The sequence below is a fragment of the Anabrus simplex genome, chromosome 1 (assembly GCF_040414725.1).
Source record: "Anabrus simplex isolate iqAnaSimp1 chromosome 1, ASM4041472v1, whole genome shotgun sequence".
In the NCBI taxonomy this organism is placed as follows: Eukaryota; Metazoa; Arthropoda; class Insecta; order Orthoptera; family Tettigoniidae; genus Anabrus; species Anabrus simplex.
Window position 1 is genome coordinate 1052691085 of NC_090265.1, and position 9956 is coordinate 1052701040.

The window sequence follows — 9956 nt, forward strand, 5'->3', positions numbered from 1 at the left end:
GCATAAAACATACACATGGGTGACAGGGGATAATTTCTTTGAGTAGGTTTTTAATAGTGTGTCCCTTAACTTCAGTTCCAGTCGTTCCTCAATATCTTTCGAGAAACGAAATCTCGTTTTGAACATTTGATCACCCATTTCAATCATCGGATTCCGTCTGTACCGAAAGACGCGAGGAGCTCATCGTAAAATCAACTCTTCTTCATCAGACGAAAAGTCGGAATAATCTGATATCTCTGCTAAATTATATATATATATATATATATATATTACACAGTTGCTTTGTTTTGTAAACTTGAAACATAATTTAAAATAATTCATTATTGAAGCAGTATCATAAAACTAAGTAACAACAACGTGTTGGTATGGCAGTAGGCTATTGTTTATATGATATTCACATAACCTCACTTCTGAAAAATCGAGCGATCTTTAGCAATATTATTTAACTTCTAGCATTCAAGATATTTATAACTCATCTCGATATTATTAAGGTGCGGTATTCTTACGCAGCTGCGATACAAGGAAACACTTCTCAAGTCTTCAGAGCTAGTTCAATGTTTAATATGAATGATAATGATCTAGGTTCAAGGAGATTAACCGACGAATATTCGCCAGTCAAATCTGAACTTAGATCGAGACGAGATGACCTTAGATTAGCGTTTATACAACGGAAAATCGAAGTTCAACTTGACTGGCAGCCATTTTTCCTCGTTAAACTCAGATCAAATGCTTTATACAACCGGGCCTTAAAGAACGTACAAAAATAAGTAGAAAAAGTAATCCGTCTCTTATCTGTGGTGAAGATAATCAAACGATACTTAACCTATTACGAGAGGGTAATCTTAATGAGGCTGCATTATATCTAGAAGTGCTTCTCCAGAATGTTACTCTACCATCAATATCTGTGGTCAGGAATTCTCAACATGGTTCACAAAGGAATGCTATAAATGTCGTAGAGATGTACTGGAAGCATTACATACAGCCAGAAGAGAGAAAACAAAATAATTTCTTGAAATATATGCCAGTAAAAGGAGAACATACAAACTACTAATAAAAGAAGCCAAAAATGATTATAGAGAGGAAGAAGAAAGAAACTTATAGAACGTGCCAGTCTAGATCCTTACCTCGCCCTGAAGCCTAGACAACCGAAGTACTCTATGAACTTACCAATGGAAGTTTGGGAAAAGCACTTGAGTGCAGTCCTTCAAGAGAGAGACACACGACCTACTAATTATTTCGTGCCAGTTTTTCAAATAATCCCTGAAATTGACGAGTTTTCTATTAATGAGGTTGTATCAACTATTACAGCATCTAAAGATAACAAGGCATGTGGCCCAGATCACATTTTCAATGAACATCTTAAAGCTGCTCTCCGAAAATTGGGTGAATCCATCACTCGCCTAATGAAGTAATGCTTGCGGCAAGGTAGGATACCAGACAACTGGGGAAAATTTACTATTAAAATGCTATATAAAGACAAAGGTGACACCGCAGATCCCAACTCATTAGGGGAATAGCACTAGAATGTACGCTGCTAAAGACTTTAACACTAGTAGGTAAACGTCTCATTAAACTGGTGGAAAATAACCTACCGGAGTCGCAATTTGGATTTAGAAAAGGAAAATCAACGACTTTAGCTATCCGCTGTCTCCGGACTGACATAGAAGAATCCTTAAAGTAACCAGGGGGTAAATTGCATGCCATCTTTATAGATTATTCGAAAGCTTTTGGCACCACAAGCAGAACCATAATGTTAGAAAAATTGGAGAGTATCATTGGTAGTACGAACTACCTTATACCGCTGATTAGGAACCTACTGCTCAACAATTCAATAGAAGTAGATGATGGTATTACCAAATCCATAATTTTGGAACAAACTATCGGGGTATTACAGGGAGACCCATTAAGTCCACTACTATTCATTGATGCGGCAGCAGACATATTGGATTTGGTAAACCAGGAAAGCGTCAAACTATTAATGTACGCTAATGATATGGTCTAAACATCAACGTCAGAGAAGGAACTCTAGGAATCATTCAACCAAATAGTAGATTGGAAAAATAAAAATGAGCTCAAGCTGAATGTAGAAAAAACAGTGTCCATGAAGTTTAGAAGAGGGGGGGCTCATGGAAACTTCTTTTATGAAGACCAAGAACTTAAGTCCGTAAATCATTGTGAGGATAATTTAACATATGAATTTCTTAATTCAAGTCCCTCTCAACATGTAAACAGAACTGTATGGACCTTTGTCCGTGTAATCCTGTAATGTGCTCTGCACGTATGGCTCTATCCCCTCCCCTTCTTGGTATGGCTGAGCGGATGTGGATGGCCTTGGTGAGTGTTGGGGGTAGCCATGTTGGTAGTTATTGCCTGATCTTTCTACGAAACAGACGTGCAATGTAGTCTCCGGTATTTTTTCTGGGGTTTATCCCGGTTTCCACCCCCTTTTGGGGAGAATTTTGTTAAAGTTTTATTTTTACCATTATTTAACTACTGATATGTAAATTTTATCCTTTTATGGTTTGATCTGCATTCTCCTCCAACCTCCCATCTTATTCTGGTATTCCGGTTAGTATATATCATATTCTTAGATGTGTTCTTAATTTCATTACTGACCCTTTTCTAAAACTCCTTTTCCATCTTGCTTGTGGATTTAAAAATTTACCAAGGTCTGTAATTTTCTGTACGCCTTTCCATTTAGGAGGCTTTCAAACTTGTACCTTGCCATTGTATCTCTGCATCTTGAATTTCGCAGGTATTAATTCTGCTTATGTCAGATACCACTCGTATTATATCATGTTTTATGGGAAATCTTGCCCAATTCTTAGATTGAACTATTTCATCTTCACTTTAAATACTGAAAGATGTTTCATGTATTTTACCCATCTGTTGGGGAAGCTAACCTTGGAAATGACTATCATTTAATGTAAAGAAGTACCGCACCGGTATGTAAAGAGAAAAATGAAACCACCTTTATTGCGGTGATTTGTCACATGTTTTGTCCGCATGTTTTATGTTTCTTTGGGGTCCCCTTGGTGACTATTGTTTGATGTTTTGTTTAAAAGAAGAAGTTGGGACTGATTGGATTTGGTGGCGTGATACGTAGGTCTCGATTTCATGTGAGATCTACCCTTCATATGCTGGTTGGATATTTAATTACCTGTTACTATTTTCATCCTAGTTTTGTTGCGGATTATCTGCGATAATCTCTGTTATAAACTTTACCTTCTACGTATGAAAATATTGAATTAGGGTGTGTGTTCTTCTCCCTGTGAACTTCGGCCTGGAGATTTTAAGGTGATACCGTTGATATTGGATATCACCTCTCTGGTTGACCTTTTGTGTCAAGTCTTTGATTCTGCTGATTTTGAAATAATACGTAGTTTAGTAAGTTGGAGTCTTCACTCCATTGCATGGCCTTGTGCTTTGGTGTCAATGACTATATGATCAGTCCTTGTTTAATCATCGGATTTCTTTAATTAGTTTCGGGAATTCCGCCCTCTCTTCCTGGTGCGGATTTCAGCTCCTGTGATACTTTAAAGGTATTTGCTCCGTACTAAGGTTCTGGTGTCATTTCTCTCCTCATTTCCCTGATAATTTTACCTATTGTTCCTTTCCTTATCAAATATTTTTCAAAAAAAGACAACGCAGATCATTTAACCTTGTAACCTTCATATACCTTTATTAAATTTTATGCTCCTAATACTGTGTTATCCTTTGAGACAACGTTGGTAATTATACTCTGAAATTGGTAAGTTGGTACTGATACTAAGGTCACGTTGCAAGATCCACTCCTAGCTCGCTCTCCACTAATTTACCCATTGAGGTAAGTTGTTTTTGCATGTTAATTTAATACTGCCGTTTAAATTACCTTGTGCTTGGCGACACCACTGCGGAAATTGTGTTGTGGGTGTACGTGTATGGTGTGTCATTCTTAACCTAACCTGAAACTAGTACTGGGTATTTTATTTTTACTTACTTAGCCATCGTGATATTTTGATTTTAATTTTCTGGGGCTAGTGTGTTTGTATTGTATTTTTAATTGAGTGATCCATATGTCACAGTGTTTTTAAGTTAACTTGCAACTCGGCACGTCACAGGATTATGTTGTTTTTATTATAACTCGCCCTTGTATAACAGCACGTCACAGTGTTTCTGTGGAGTGACTCCTGTAAGATTGGGGCTTGAAAGATTTCTCTGCTCTGAGCCCCTTACTTCTTCTTGAGTTGTGTTCGTCACCCATTTGGTCGTTGTGCCATTATTTCATTATACTTATTTGGTGCCGCTTGTTACTACGTTACTGTGTCTATACTTAATTGGGTCCCCTATGTGCTGCGGATTACTGCCATTATTTGATGTATTTATTACTCCCCATGTATAAACGTGTGGCACTTAGCACATTGGTATGTATTATTACTCCCCCAGTACAAGCGCACCATCACAGTGTTGAATTTGATCCCATATTTTATATATATATATATATATATATAAAATCGAACATCACAGTGATCATTAACCTAACCGTAACTGTAATAAGCGTCCGTCACAGCATTTTAAATACTTGGGTGTAATTTTTCAAACCCTAGGTAATGTTTTCACCCTCCATCTCATGGACCGTCTAAATGCATCTATGAAAGCAATATCTGACATTAAACATCTGAGAAACTTGTCTTTAGAAACAGCCATAAAATTCTTTCATCTAAAAATCAGCCCTATAGCAACATATGGCTTGGAAAACATTTGGGAACATTTGAGTATGAAACAGTTAGATAAAATCGAGAAGTTGAAGGCAAACTACTTGAAACGGGCTCTGTGCCTCTCCAAATATTCTCCTTCCCGACTGGTGTATGAGCTATGCTGAGAGGGATTTTATGTGGAAGAGCTAAGGCTACAGTTGTTACTTCCAGCAAAAACGCCCTATATACATCTGCTTCGAGACCTACGATCGAAGAAGGCTGCCATCTGGGAAGATTTCTACTCTACCGATGCCATGCTAAATAGCGAGTGGGTTCAATGTGGACATGAACTGCTGCACCTGCTGACAAGTTTCTCCGTTCATGGGTTCCATTATGAACTATGTAATATAAAGCATTATCATGAACCAGGTTTGAACTGTGTATGTTCAAGATATGATGCACACTGTACTAAGTACCATGTTTTAAGCTGTAAACAGCGATCAGAATCGCTGGTGAAATTTTGTAACGAAGATTAATATGTTTATATCAATTCTTTGCACATTGTGCGCATTAAATAAATTATTTATACCACAGAAGATCTCGAATTTAAATTGGGCCTGAAGTCTGCTCTTGATATAGCTTTAAACCATTGTTCTCTGAGGTCAGTTCGGTTGGGAAATTCGTGAAATGATACTCCTTTCACTTTACTACTCCGGCTTGTGCAGCAGGGCACGCAGCAATACAACATTGCTATTGATAGAAAGAAACCTGCAATAGGGCATTAATATGCCAAGTTAATGTAGCCTATGGCAAGATCGTAAGCAAAAACTAATTAAAGCAAAAAAGTTACGATAGCCTTCAGTAAAGTAAGAAATTACATTAAAAAGGTATGAGAAACTCGAACGGTGCGTGAGATTTAAGCATGCCTTGTAATTACTTTTAATAAATTACTACCATTACATACCGTCTTATGATGAAATAAATAGCCGTGACAAAGAGTACACAAGAATTTTCAATCCAGATGTATATATTAAACATGAATGGTTGTGTGGGTGCGGAGTTCAAAATACACTTGTTTGTTTCCTGTGCCTTTTTTTTGGAAGTGCCAGTGAAGGAGCAAACAGTTCGTGGGTTGATGAGGAGTTTGTGATATGAAGAGACTTAGTGATAAAATAAAGAAACATGAACAATCAACAACTCAACATAATCTCAGTAAACTACATAAAGAAACGACACTCGATACATTGTTTACTCCCTCTTTCTTGTTGTTCCTAACGTGCCTTCAGCGCGGGTCTCGTCCACGCTTCTAGCGCCACAGCGGCCAAAGTAGCCCCTACGAGATGTTCGCAAAGAAGCATGTAAGCCAAGCGAAGTGGGAAGGCTGAGAGGTATACTAGAGGGCGATGCCAGGACGTAGCTCTGTTATATGGCCATAAGGCTTTGAATCCGCTTCCTCCTCTGTGTGCGCTATAAGGCGCCCGAAAATCCCGCTCTAGCGGTCTGCATGCATTGCAGACCAGTGTGTCTTATTTGTTATCGAACGTTCGCGATAGAAGAAGTTTGAACATCGACATGAGTATTGTTAACTCAGTGCAGTTTTCAAAAACTATCAAACTTAACAGTTTAACCCTAAATGAAAAGTGTGATATTAAAGCTCGAGGAAGACCTACCCCTGAATTGAAAATCTCTCAGACTGGTAAGAGCCGTGACAAAGAGTACACAATAATTTTCAATCCAGATGTATATATTAAACATGAATGGTTGTGTGGGTGCGGAGCTCAAAATGCACTTTTTTGTTTCCTGTGCCTTTTTTTCGGAAGTGCCAGTGAAGGAGCAAACAGTGCGTGGGTTGATGAGGAGTTTGTGATCTGAAGAGAGTAATAAAATAAAGAAACATGAACAATCAGAAAAACATGTGAACAGTGTGCTAGACTTAACTCTTCTAGTTTCCGTAGATGCGCGCCGGGGTTTAATTAAGGCCTATGAGGAATCTGTACAGCGTCATAACAATGAAGTAAGCAAAAATCGGAAAGTACTATACAGAATAATAAACTGTGTTAAGTTTTATGGGTCAAGCGACTGGCGTTGAGAGGACATGACGAGAGGCCAGACTCCGAGAATCCTGGTATATTTCTGAATTTAACCAAATACAAGAGTGAATTGGAGTCTGTTTTAAAATCAGATATAGAGAGTGCTTCGTGTTTCAAAGGAACGTCAAAAATGATCCAGGAAGAATTGTTACAGTGTATGCTGGATGTATGCAGAGAGGCTATTTTGGAAGAGGTATCGGAGTCTGAATTTTTAGCAATCGTAACCTACGAAAGGACGGATGTGTCGGATGGATTTCAGCTTGTTCTTGTGATAAGGTGCTGTGGTTCGCAAGGTAATGCTGCAGAACGGTTTTGGGGATATTTTAATCCTCATGGTCGAAATGCAGAGGCTATTTCAAAATGTATTCTTTCCCAGCTTGGCGTTATTCTGAAAGATAAGAAGAATAAACTCATTGCCCAGACATACGATGGCCCGTCTGTTATGAGTGGTGCCGTCAGTGACATGCAGACGAGAGTTAAGGAAGTGTACCCAAACGCCCATTTTATACATTGCTTTGCACACCAACTTAATTTGATAATGGAGAGAGCTGCTAAGCAAAACACGAAAACAAGAATATTTTTTGCAAATTTGTCTTCAATACCGGCATTCTTTTCCCGATCACCCCAAAGAGTGTCTGTTTTAGATTCTTGTGTAGCTAAACGGATACCTGCTGCTGGAGCCACAAGGTGGAATTTTAAATCGAGAACAATCAATACTGTATTCGAGAAAAAAGGTACTTTAATTAATTGCTTTGACCTACTGATGGAATCTGAGTCTTCAAGTGACACCACAGTCAAAGAAGCATCGGCTTTGTACAAGTACCTTCAGGATGAAGAGTTCAACTTCTGGCTGAAATTCCTTCATCATATCATGCCTCATGTTGATATTTTATACAATCAACTTCAAAATCGCCAGACAGAAGTAGCAAAAATTCGTTGCCTTGTTTCAAACTCTGTAAAAAATATTAATGATGTGAAAAATACAATACTGGACTCCAATGAAAATTCTGAAACCGGAAATGTAAACGAACGACGCCAGGTTCAGGAAATTGCGACAAGAGTGCCTGCGGCCAAGAAAATCTGTGATATCATCATAACCCAGGCAAATAGCCAGTTTCAATTTACAAATCATCTCCAAGTGTCAACTCTGGTGATGCCATCAAATTTTTCTTCCTTCAAAAACGATTTTCCTGAGAAAGAGCTAAATGACTGTGTACGACTTTTTCCTACATTTGATTAAGAAAAACTATAAACTGAACTACCTGTTTTATACTCCAGAGAAGAATTCAGGTCACTGTCTGGTGCTATCTAGCTGCTTCAGTTCATCACCTCGAAAAATCTTCAGTCATCACTTTCAGTAGTGAAACTTCTTCGCATTGCAGCAACTCTGCCAACTACCACGAGTGAACCAAAAAGGTGTTTCTCAGCCATGAAGAAGATAAAAACGTACGTCCGCAGCACTATGGGTGAAAAAAGACAGACAGCTCTGGCAATGCTGTCAATGGAAACTACTTTGATAAGAAATATACCAAATTTCAGTGAGAAGGTTATCAACATATTTTCTACCTACAAGTCTCGCCGAATGCAGCTCATCTATAAATAAGGTAAAATTAAGTAATTATACATGCAGCCCTCCTAGTGTTAAATGCACGAGCCGCCTCTGTGTATTGCAAGAATTTTATGACGGCGTTATGCCTTTACGGAATATCTGTTTCCGTTACGTGCTACAACATCAGACGGAGCTTTTCAGTTAATGTTACGCCCCCTCCTACGACGTAAGATCAAACCTCGTAAAAAAAAATCAAACAGGACCGTCACCATGGAACACAATACGATTTATTTAACAAGAAACACATAATCGTTAAACGATAATCTATAAAAATGATGGTACATTCATTCTCTACATCGCCTCCCGCTTCTTTAAAGTTCGCCAACTTCCAAGCTATATTTCTGTCATAAAAATTGTATCGTCTTATTTAAAGATCAGTTTTACTTAGAGCCTTGATCACTCATTCACTACTTATTTCCACAGCTGACCTGTTCCCTTTCATCATCCGGTACTCTTTCTTTAGAGAGGGGCCTCTCAAACGCCCAAAATCTCACGCGTGCAGACAGCGGCGTAGAGTTCTTGTGCACAGTGCATCGGTCCCGCTTGGCTTGGCTCGGCTCGGCTCGGACCAACGCTTCGTCTCTGGGCTACTCGGCTAAACTCGACTCAACTCTGCTCGGATTTGGAGCGCTACGAAGCAAGTGAGGAAGAGGGAGACAGGTGGAGCGAGCAAGACAGGCGTGCGGAAAGAGAGAGACAGCGCTTTTGCTCCAAATCGAGGAGTGGGGGTCTGAACTCTGGTCAAACAAGCGAAGTCGTCTTTTGCACCGTGCACAGTGCATGCACCCTGAGAGGCCATGCTTTAGAGTATTATTATTTATTTATTTATTTATTAGCTCACTAGAGAACTTACTGTCCCAATTACAGTGGCGACTACGTTATGTAAACCAAACCAGTATACAAGAAAAATAAACAAACATGCTTAAATGTGTAGAGTAGACCCTAAAGGATACCAGGTATTTTGGCGTTTGCCATTAATCACAATGCTGCTCACAATATTGATGGAATTTCAAATGATAAGAGTAAAACCTCCCGCCGGTGGTGCTAACCGCTGGCGTGAAGGAATTCACAATAGTTATTATAGGGAATCGTGAGGTTCCTGACGATGCTGAAAGGATGAACAAAATGAAGTACCTAATATGATATTAATGATTATCTTGAATCGGGAGGCTGCTCCCGTTCCTGGAAGTATGAGCAAACTAAAGTAGCATAACATTATGCAAACTAATGTCTGTTGCTTATCCATCCGTTCCCTGCTATGGGCCAGCCGACCTAGTATTACAATATACCAGTTTCGCTTAGCCCCGATAGAACATGACCTTGTGCTGAGTGCGCAAATCTTTTTCTTTTTTCTGCTGAAGCTGATGTGCCCTCCTAACCATTTAAATACCTATCTGTTTGGTCACTTACATCATCACTATTTACAACTACGCAATCTTCCGAATTCACTTTCTTTTCAGACAGATTCCTCATGGCACTTAAACATTTGTTCAGATAAATTTCGCTGTTCCACTCCTTAACTATCCAAGCAATAACTCTTGGATTATCCTTTTGCCTACACAACACTATGTTTCTCATTTA